Source organism: Tenrec ecaudatus, chromosome 2, assembly GCF_050624435.1.
Source record: "Tenrec ecaudatus isolate mTenEca1 chromosome 2, mTenEca1.hap1, whole genome shotgun sequence".
In the NCBI taxonomy this organism is placed as follows: Eukaryota; Metazoa; Chordata; class Mammalia; order Afrosoricida; family Tenrecidae; genus Tenrec; species Tenrec ecaudatus.
This window is the reverse complement of record NC_134531.1, coordinates 197,961,965-197,973,183: the sequence shown is the minus strand read 5'-3', so window position 1 is coordinate 197,973,183 and position 11,219 is coordinate 197,961,965. Positions and strand designations below refer to the sequence as shown.

General features: G+C 44.3%; 1 non-coding gene across 1 annotated transcript; it reads left to right on the top strand.

Moving 5' to 3' along the window:
- Positions 1 to 10,259: 10,259 nt before the first annotated feature.
- Positions 10,260 to 10,364, top strand: TRNAL-CAA (transfer RNA leucine (anticodon CAA)). Its single transcript has 2 exons — positions 10,260 to 10,297; positions 10,320 to 10,364. It is a non-coding gene; the product is annotated as a tRNA-Leu (tRNA).
- Positions 10,365 to 11,219: the final 855 nt, after the last annotated feature.

Here is an 11,219-nt window from a genome sequence, read left to right as displayed (position 1 = left end):
AATCTACCCTCCTGAATTAAGTTCATAAAAACACCCCTCACTCCACAAGCCAGTTTCCTGCCCCAAAGTACTCAGCTTTACGTGCTCTGTCGGCGGTGACAGCCACCACTCAAGTCTCAGGCTCTCGCTCTTGGTTCAGCTTCTGCTTCTTTGATGTCACAGCCTCTTCTGAATCCAGGAGGTTCTCTGCCAGGGCTCTTGGCGTCCAGAGGATGTGCTTCACTTCTGGCTCTCATGGGCAGTGAGATTACCCCCTCCTGCTTCCCAGGGCACTCATTTTAAACCTCAGCAGGATGACAAACAATGCAGCCAGCTAACAATTACTCACAGGTGACTCCTATCCTTGTTTCCCCTACCTTCTCACCCAGGCCCATGGTGGAGAAGGTCATTTGGTGGGAGTTACAGAGCTTTGGGCTAGAAGAGCCACATTAAATAATCCACTTCCCCTAAATTCAGACCCCTGCCCTATTTCATTACCCCCTGAGAGATGTATTACCTGTATTTTTTCTGAGGGTAGGGTCTCTATTTCTGTGGCTACTTCCGGCACATATAGGGCAGTGTACTATCCGGACTACATGAATGGAAATCTCTCCTAATTGGCTCTACATTTAAGGAGCACACTATCCCAAGTGAAGAGGCTTGACAAGGGGCTATTGTTTGTTATTTTTTAAGAGAAGCTATAAGTTGTCCACAGGTATAGGCTTCCTATGTGGGTGTAGAGGTGTGGGATCCAGATGAAAGGAGCATCTTTACCAGCTTCGGTTCTGGAATCCAGACCTCCTCAGGCTCCATTGGGTCTGCTGTTGGAGAAAATCCTGAAATAATTACACTACAGGCCCTGGCTTGTCGTAGGTTGTGGCTACTTAAACTGTGGATCCAGACCCCATGTGGGGGTCACACTGTGGGATTCTAGAGGAATTTGGCAACAGCAAAGTTTCTGAACAAGCAACGAACAAAAATTAATTCAAAATCCAACGTGAAATGAATTCCAGGTGTTTCTGGCAGCACTTACCCATGTTGCAAATTTCTCAGGAGAAAAAGGGTCAAAAGTGGCAAAAGTTTAAGGAGCCGCTGGACTGCCATCTGCAAGGTCTCTAGTTCCCAACCACCAGCTGCTCTGCAGGGAAGATGGGGCTTTCTACTCCCGTAAACAGTCACACGTGCAAACTCACAGGGCAGTTCTACCCAGTGTCCCTGTCCATGGGGCCACTATGAGTCGGCACTGACTCAAAGGAAGTGGGTTTGATTTGGTTTTAAGGGAAAGTTCATTCAAAGTTATAATGAGACAAACGAACGAACACCTCATCAAGTTTATGTCTGCTTGAGAAGAATTTGAGACCAACACCTATTACCAAACAATTTGGTGTTTTTCCAAAAGTCTGTGATGTAAGTTTTGTGGTAATGACAGACCACATTTTTGTTCTCTAACAGGCTGAAATGAGCTGGGAGAAAAGAAAGATACATTTCTCTACCCAGATGCCTTATCTTTGAAGATGACATACTTAAAACAAAGTTCTGCTGTAGACAAACCACCCCTTCCTGCTTTCTCAAATTTTTTAGGGAGATTTATCAGAGGTACTGTTCCTCCCTGTGGTTGCTGGAAGAATGCACTCTGCCTGAAGGCAAGGAGACTCTGTCAGTCAGTGGTGACAATTTAATGACTCTAAATTCATGTGGAGACTTACAAAAAAGAAAAAGATTTTAGGCCGCTACTGTAGACATAGCCTCCCCCAAACTTAGTGCTCAGAATTTGAGTTCTATCACAATCCTCTCCACTTATCATGGATTATTAAAAATCCTTTAAGTACACTCAAGCTGGAGCACATTTTCACGTGGGTTGGCTGACACTCTCTTTCGATGGTCCCTTGTTTTTAAGACAAGCCTTTAGGACCCTGGGTGTGACAGCTGGGCACCGTAAGATTACTCACTGTGGTTTTCTATAGTACCCATATCTTCAGTGATCATCTCGGAGGGTAAGTATGGAGCAGGGCCACATTATAGAAACCAATTGTTCTCAGATTAGATCTTACTATGGGAGGTCAACGTCCATTTATATACCGATGGCTTATATATCTGTCAGAATGAATCTTGTCATTAGCTCCTTATTATTAAATAATTTAATTCATAAGCATACACGTATTATAAAATAAAAAATGAGTTCCTAAAACCAGACAATGTAAACATGCATTTTATCTAATTAATACTGTGTTAGTCCAGGTTGACCAGAGAAACAAATTCAAAGATACTCATATATATGAGAGAACTTTATATAAAGAAGAAATTGTGCATCAATAAAATATCCAGCCCAGGCCAGATCAAGTCCATAATTTCGATATTAGCCCATAAGTCCGATATTAGCCCATGAATTACTCTTCAGACTCACGCAGCACATGCAATGATGAGGACTGCAGGAAGATCACATTAGACACACCTCCAGCGCTCTGGCTGCCATCAGCATTCCTCCACGTGCCTTGTCAACAGGAATGTGAAGCAGAGAGAGTGTGTGTCCCTGCCTCCAGGGAGGAAGAGAGGAAGTCCCAGAATCCTCATGAGCAGGCCACACCCACAAGGGGGGGGATTACCAGGCTGTGACCTGATTGACAAGCTAGACTCCATCCCTTCAGTCTTATATATCAAGTTGACATGAAATCGTGTAACTATCACAAATATCATCCAGAGGTAAAATTTAAACTTTCATAAACATTTTGACTTAAAAAGGTTTTTATACAAATTTAAATTTAAAAACATTTTTTCTTCAATAGTACACACTTTAAAAGAACTAAAAAAAATTCACACACAAAAAGCTTAAGAATGGAGGGTAAGAAAGACAAAATTTGAATAGAATGTTTTCACGGTTAGAAGAGCTCTCCACAATGGATACAGCTTTCATGTAGGCCAGCACCATTTTGGTGGATGAGATTTTGGGTAAAGTTCAAACACTGAGTTTCAGTGGTTAATAAGGTCACTCACTGCCTGCCTATTTTTCCTGTGATATCCTGTTACAACGATCAATAACTTCTCAATATAGAGCAAAAGAAAAGAAAGACAAGAATAACTCGGGACAAACTCAAGGACACAGAAATCTGGGTTTTAAGCATGTGTTGTGAAAGAGATGGAAGAAAACCAGCCACACATATACAAAAATAATTTCTAGAACATGAAATATGAGCATTTCTATTTGCGCTGTGTCCGGCCCTGGGCAGCCCCCACCTCCTCTCCGGCTCCTCAGGAAGTTGAAACCTCAAAGCCCTGGTTCCCAGCCTCTTGGGAGGATAGATGACCCATTAAACTATGCAACTCATGCTCCAGCACCCCAAAGAGCTTATCTCTCCAGGCCGGGTTTGTGTAGTCCCTTCCTCAGCACCCCAGGAAGCAATTTATCTTCCCAGGCCAGTTAGTATAGCCCGGTCCCCAGCACTCCAGAGAGCAGGTTTGCAAACAACAAGATGACTTCCCACGGGTAGCATCCTGACTCAAGGCCCTGCAGCTGCAAGCAATAAAAAATTCTCCCTTCCTTCTGTCAACGTATACTTCCTTAGCTCGAGTCCTATATATCTCCCACCGCCTCACCGACAAGCTGCGATTTCCCTGACCTAACTTGTTGGGTCTCGGAACTGCCCAGGAGCTCAAGATGCTCCTGTCCCTTTCTCTGCTCTCCCTTCCCTCCTGGGAGCTCTTTCCCTGCCCTAATAAAGCCACTCTTACCCTCATGTTCTTTGTCTCACGCCCCCTATCTCCCATCAGTGTCTCCGTGTTGATCTCTCAATTTCTAGTACATGAAATTGGTTGGCACCAGAGCTTGCAAATCAGCCTCCTGGCCTTCTTGGACTCTTGGAGGTTTGTCTCTAGGGGATGGGTGCTGCTCATGAGCCAACCCGTCAGGGTTATGAAGGGGTTGCTCATTCCAAAGGCAGTTAGAGCACAAGCCCGGTGATCAAGTCTAGGCTCTAGAAGACTGAGTTCTTTAATTTCTCCCCCTGCCACATTAGCATGAAAGAAGAATCCTCAGCTCCATCCAGGCCTTATAGAAGCTTTTAATTAGGTTCCAAAAAGTCTTGAGTCCTCCCAATTCCCTCTCCATCAACCCAGATGGGAGAGGACTGCCTGGCTGATCCAGACCTTATGGAGCCTTATAATTAGGTACCACAGAAAACAATGGACATAAAAAAATTCCAACCAAGATTTTTTTTCACCTCTGGGGTCTGTCAGAAATGTACTGAAGGTAGGAGATAACAGAATTGTCTCCCCGACTGGGCCAGGTCCCTCAGGGAGAAGGACATTCTTTCCCAGTTTTCTTTTTCCTCTAGGAGCTTTGAAGATGTAGTGGTTATGGGTTGGGCTGCTAACCACAAATTCAGCAGTTTGAAACCAATAGTCACTCTGCCAGAAAAAGACAGGGCTTTCTATGCCTTTAAAATGTCAGTCTTCGATATTCACAGGGGCAATTCTGCTCTGTCCTCCAGGCTTTCTATGAGTCAGAATCAGCTTGATGGCAGTGAGTTTAGTTTTTGGTTTCCTCTTTCTCCTGGCTGGCTCACCAATATATGTTACCAGGATTAGGTTCTTATCTTTTACCAAGAGAAAAAAATTACTCTGGACAGACATAGAGGAAACAATGGAGAACTTCATTTGGGGCTCTGGAGGAAAGGCGAGTGAGGTCAAGAAGATGGCTTCCCCAAAGTGTGGTGAAGAAGTCCCGTGGTGTCTGGTTATCAGAAGGAATAGCATCTGGGGTCTTACAAGGGGATTAAAGCCCCTAACAAGGGGATTAAAACCTTGTTTAGCAGCCATCTAAATGAGGGGTCAGCTCAGCCCACATGGAAAATGCACACAAGCTTTGAGTTTTTTTTAATCATTTTATTAGGGGCTAATACAACTCTTATCACAATCCATACATACATCAATTGTATAAAGCACATCTGTACATTCATTGTCCTCATCATTCTCAAAACAATTGCTTTCCACTTAAGCCCTTGGCATCAGGCCCTCATTTTTCCCCTCCCTCCCCGCTCCCCCATCCCTCATGAGCCCTTGATAATTTATAAATTATTATTTTGTCATATCTTGCCCTGTCCGACGTTTCCCTTCATCCCCTTTTCTGTTGTCTGTCCCCCAGGGAGGAGGTCACATGTAGATCCTTGCAATGGGTTCCCTCTTTCCAACCCACCCTCCCTCCACCCTCCCAGTATCACCACTCACACCACTGGTCCTGAAGGCATCATCCCCCCTTGGATTCCCTGGCACACAAACTTTGATCCAAGGATTATAAATAATGAAATCCATGACCAGAGAAGGGGTACTAGAGCTTAAAGACTGAACACCCAGTTTGCAGAAGGCTACGGATGACAATTAAAGCTCAAAATCCATTTTCAGTGTCCCCAAATGGATTACACCAGCTGAGAATTTCCTCTTCCTATTGACCAGGGATGTGAATAGTCTTGCCATCAGAGAGAATGCTTTGGAAAGTGGATTAATACAGATAAATTAAAAATTAACACCGTATGGATTGTAATAAGAGTTGTATGAGCCCCTAATAAAATGCTAAAAAAAACTAACACCGCATCATTTGTCCTCCCCTTTGACCCATTTTATATATTTTTCTAGTTTTTATTGTTTTCTTTCTTTTCAATTGAGACTCTTCTCTTTTATTCTGCTATTTTTTTTTGGTTGCTTTGTTTTCATATGATTTTATTTATGTGAAAATTCAGGATAGGTAGATTTATAGAGATGGTAGCTGGGCTTATAATTTCTTAGGGTTGTGGCAGAGGATGTTCGGGGAGCTAGGGAACCAATGAGCAGGAGGAAGAACATGTTCTAAATGGATTGTGGTGATATTTGCACAACTCCTTTTAAGGTTTAAGCCATTGAATTGTGTAATATGTGAGTTTTATGTAAATAAAATAGTTAAAATAATAATAAAGATGGTTTCCCTGGTCCAACTGGGATCCAGGTATTTAAGGGTTCCCACAGCCTGAAGGATTCTGGGAATTTCAGTTCCACATACTAAAATTCCACAAGATGGCGCTGGATACAAGGGACTGCGGGGACTGTAGTCACACAGTTAACCATGTGCAGGTGTGGGGAACGTTTTTTTTTTGTTTGTTTTTTTCTGCTAAGGACCATGTAGAGATTTATAACATCATTATCAGGTTATTGCATACTAGTCAAACATTTCACTAACTCACTCCTAATGTGATTGATATTTGGAGCTCGCCTCTCTTTGGTGAGGCATGTGATATTAAATGGTATTGATGGTGTTGCAGGCCTCATATTGTCTGCAGGATCCTAGTGATGTTGTGGTTATGCATTGGGCGGCGATTCACGAGGTCTGTAGTTCGATACCAGCAGCCTCTGAGGGAGAAAGACCAGGTTTTCTACTCCTGTTAAGAGTAACAGTCTGGAAACTCACGGAGCTACCCTACCCTGTCCTAGGGTCGCTGTAAGTCAGCATCACTGGATGGCAGGGATGTTTTTATATTGCCTGCAGCCCGGATATTCCCCACCCTTGAATAAGGGGATTACTTTGGCCTCAGTCTGTGGCCAAGCAGCATCCATTAGTGCTCACCTGTCCTATCTCAGGGGGCTGATGGAGTAGGTTCCATGTAGTGCAGCATCCTAAACTGTAAGCAGTTATATATAGGTCATTAGCCGCTGGACTCCACGAGAGAAAGACGAGGCTTTCTTCCCGCTGCAAAGAGTTACAGTCTCAGAAATCCACAGGAACAGACCCATTCTGGGGTTGTTTTGAGTCAAAATTGACTTAATGGCAATGAGAGTTTTGGCCCTCTCTTAAAACCACATCCTGAACTCCATTTCCTGCAAGGAGATTAGCATAACTTCAGGTATCTGGCATAAAGATTTTAGAAAATCACTAATTTCATCTTCAACATGAGTAAAACTTCTCTTTCTCTTCTGCTTTTTTGTGGGGAGATTTTATGGGATTTTGCTTTTAGCAACATTTCCCCAATAGGCCCACCAGGTCCAATCCTGGGTGGCTTGGATTTTGCTTTACCCTCATAACGACTGCTCTAGCGGCTTCACTCTCAGGCCTTACGCTTCACTATTGGTACATCAGCTAGAGGGATCCTTGAAAAGAGGGCTAGGTGTATTACATCTTCTACTCAAAGCCCTTCTTTCTCTTCACTGAGTGTCAGTCCGAGGGCAGTCCCTGGGCCACTCTCATTGGCACTCAGGCTGGCCTTTGTATTTTCCCCTCTCAATTCTCAGATCACGCTTCCCCCGCGATATTTTTCAGGAGGATTCCTTGACTTTAGTGAAATCCCTGCCCAGGGGCCACATCCCCAAAGGCCCTCCCAAACAAACATGCCATCTCTTTGTCTTGTGTACCATCAAGTTAATTCCAATTTAAAGACTCTGCCAGTATATGGTAAAACAGCACTGCTCCATAGCTGCAGTCTTTTCTTTCTTTTGCCAATAATATTTTATTCAGTCGTTTTGGTTTACAATAGAAACTCTGGAAATTCAAAATGAACTTCTTTGCCAATGAGCTTCTTACAAACCCCAGAAAAGGTTTCAACCTTGGGTTCTCCGTTGTTCTGCTGTGCTCTGTGAACATGAGCCTTTAGAAGCCTGCTGCGGTCCAGCTTGACGCGGATTCTCTGGCCCCAATTTCCCTCGGGAAGGTCAAGTCTGCCAGGACAGCGTGGTGCACAGCTCTCTGAGGGCGGCTCCGGGGGCGCTTTTCCTTACTCCTTATGAGGTGTTACAGAATTGGCTTAGAATTCTCTCTTCTGAGCAATAAAGTCAACGTGCTTTTCACTGATTCCCCCCTCCAGTTCACGTGCTAGCCGGACTTGGATTTTCTGGAAAGATTTTCTGGAAAGATTTCAGTTGAGGAACACGAACAAAGACTGTAATCGCTCTCCGATCACCGCCTTGGCTGCCTTAACCGAGCCTTTACGTCCGACTTCATCTCCAGCTCAAGAAGAGCCTGAAAAATGCGCCTCCAATTCATTTTCCCGCCCAGTCGAGTGACATCAGCTCGCCCAAGTGGCGCCTGGACCAGCGGCGTTATCCCACCAACCCGGGAGATGCGCGGGATTCATCGTGTCTACAAAATTTATAGACGCCCCAAATAGAAAGACCCGGGACATTTCCTTTATCGCTCGCTCTCTCTTTTTTAAAATTTTTTTATTTTAACAATTTATTGGGGCTGATACAATTCTTTTCACAGTTCATACATATACATACATCAATTGTATAAAGCACATCTGTACAGTCTTTGCCCTAATCATTTTTTTCTCTTTTCCTCTTTTACATTTTATTAGGGACTCAAACAACTCTTACCACAATCCATACATATACATACATCAATTGTATAAAGCACACCCATATATTCCCTGCCCCAATCATTCTCAAGGCATTTGTTCTCCACTTCGCTCGCTCTCTCTTGCTTCTGACCCCTGCTCGCTACCTGAAGCTGATCCTTTCTCCTCCCTCCGCCGGTTCCACCCTTAACTCTGTCCTGGCCAGACTCTGCTGTCGTTTGTCAGTGGGTCTGTATTAATTAAACCTAATTTTCTCGGCCTCGATGCAGCAGTGGCTTTCGTGGTCGGTAGACCTTTATGGTTAGCTAATTCTCTGGCTTTAGACAAAGAGCCAGCTCTACTCTTTCTTTATCTGGCTACCCTAAATTCCTTCCACCCCATTTCCTTCGATTTCTTGTTCCCTGCAAACCTCAGCTCCCTCAATAGGTCTCCTAAGTCTCCGTCTCTGGAAGACCCTGCAGTCCCAGCACTTTCGGAGAGGCAGAGGGAATGGAGGCAGACGCGGCATGCGGAGGAAAGGACTGGCTGGCTCACTGGGCACAGAGGAGGGTGTGACAACTGCAGAGCGGACCTCCTGAAGCCCACGTAGGTCACCAGAGATGTTAAGAGATCATCCTAAGGGCTACAGAAGAAAACGCTCCTTCCTATCTCGGGCATAATTTGATCTTGCTGGTGTGGGGGGGGGGGGGGGTGGACTGACATTCTGTTGATTGGTCTATTTTATACTTCTATAGCCTTAGAGGTTAACGTGTAGACAACTGAAGGGGTGCCAATGATTCTTGTTTGAGGGTAATGTCAAGATTCCTGCTCACAGCAATGCAGATAAAGTATGTTAGGATTCCAACTGATTAAACGCTCTTAGATATATATACCGCAGGTGAAGAAGCCATGACCTCTAACTCTCCCAGTTTAGTACCATTAAGATAATAACCCTTTTGCATTTATTACAACTTCTTTTCAGCATTCTTGTTATATACATATATAAAAATCTGAGCTCCTTTGACCTCTCATAACATTTTACAGAGTCCCTCTTTAATGAATTGAATGAAATATTCTATTGACACACGGGCATTTTATATTTCTGTGACAATCTTGTATTATTACTTTTTGAAAATCATATTTCATCAAAAGTAACCACTATGAGCCTTACTTGATAGCCGCTGTCTGTAATATAGAATTCCTCCACCATGTAATTCATTTTCTTCACAATCCTTATTTTCCCCATTTTTATCAAAAGATCCTTTTATTGTGGGCTCGTAAAGCTCTTATAACAATCCACACATCAATTGTATCAAGCATATTGTGTTTATGCGATTGTCTCCCCAACACGTTAGTGAGCTCCAGGGCGGCAGGTGCTTCATTTCCTCGGAGGACTATGGATGGCTGGCTGGCTGGCTGGCTGGCATCTGGTCTGAGGGAAGTCCACAGACACCTAGGAGGGCCAGGTCAGCGTTGCTAGGTCCACGGGAAACTTTTCACGCCGTGAACAGCTACGGCAATGCAACCTCGAGGCGATTCGCACTGGGCTCTCTGACTCGGCCCACTGCAGCGGTCTGGCCCCATTATTGTCCATAGTGGCTGCGTGGCTTGACAGAAAACCACGAGGCAGAAAATTAACAATAAAGATGATGATGATAAGACGATAGGTGATGAGTGGCGTCTTCAATTTTTAAAAAAAACTAGTTTCCTTCCAACTTTTCTGCATTTTCAAGGGCCAGGCGCCTGCGCAGTTGTTATTAATCGGTCCGGGCTTTTTTAAAAATCCTGATAACGATAACGTTCTCCTCGACTCCTTGACCGGGGAAAGCAGATGTTAGCCAGACATTGCTGTTCAAAGCACATCGTGGGGGAAGCCTTAGCGACCCAGCTACACCGTTACCATCCAGCGGGCCAATCACAGCCAGTGTCTCAGGAACAGCTAGACCCGCGGCACAGGAAGCAGTTAGTGTGAGAGCCCAGTCGCCGCTGGGTGTCAGGATGGCCGAGTGGTCTAAGGCGCCAGACTCAAGGTGTTCTCCTTGCCTATGGGCATTCTGGTCTCCCCTGGAGGCGTGGGTTCGAATCCCACTTCTGACACATCCCCTTTTTTACCTTTTTCCCTTCCTAGAAGTGGAGCTTTGTTTTATATTCTTCTGGAATCTAGACGCTCCTGTCATGGTTGTAGTCCATTGTTTCTTTTTCCGTATTTCCAGCGTCTGAATCATGGTTCGACAGCAAAGAAAAATTTATATTAGCGGAAGGGCTTAGCTAACGTGCACTATCCATCCAATCATATTTAAGAGTTCCTTGCGCGTCACGCTCTGAAGACTTAGTATAGCAGTAGGTGAGCGCTTCCTTACATCTTCCCTGGTGGTCTAGTGGTTAGGATTCGGCGCTCTCACCGCCGCGGCCCGGGTTCGATTCCCGGTCAGGGAAACACTTGCTTTTTCTTCCTGCTCACTTTCTTTTGGAGGAAAAGATTCAGTTCTTTCTTTTTTTTTTTTTTAATAGCAGTTTAGAGCAGTTATCGGAAGTGACTAAGTCTAAACCCTGACGTGTCGCTATCTTTTACCTACAAAAGCGTACTAAAAGGAAGAAAAGCAATGAGGGTAGTAGGAACCATTCGCTAGGCGAACTCCAGGGCTTCCACAAAGTGCTTGATCTAGGAAATAATCCCGCGGAGTCCCCTCTATTTATGATGGAGGGATGGGGATAAACTGGTCACCAAATAGTGCATTAGCGAGATGACTATAGGAGACCAAAATGGCAAACCTGACTTGAACGGTCAAAACCTTGTTAGTTAATCCCCTTTGTCAGTTGATTTGATGTATGTTGGATCTGATCTGGTTTTCAACATTTTCTGGGGTTTTATTTGTTTGTTTGCTTTTCTTTAACATTGACCTTTATTTTCTGATGTATTTTGTTATTGGGGGCAGCCCTCTTGAATTTTTG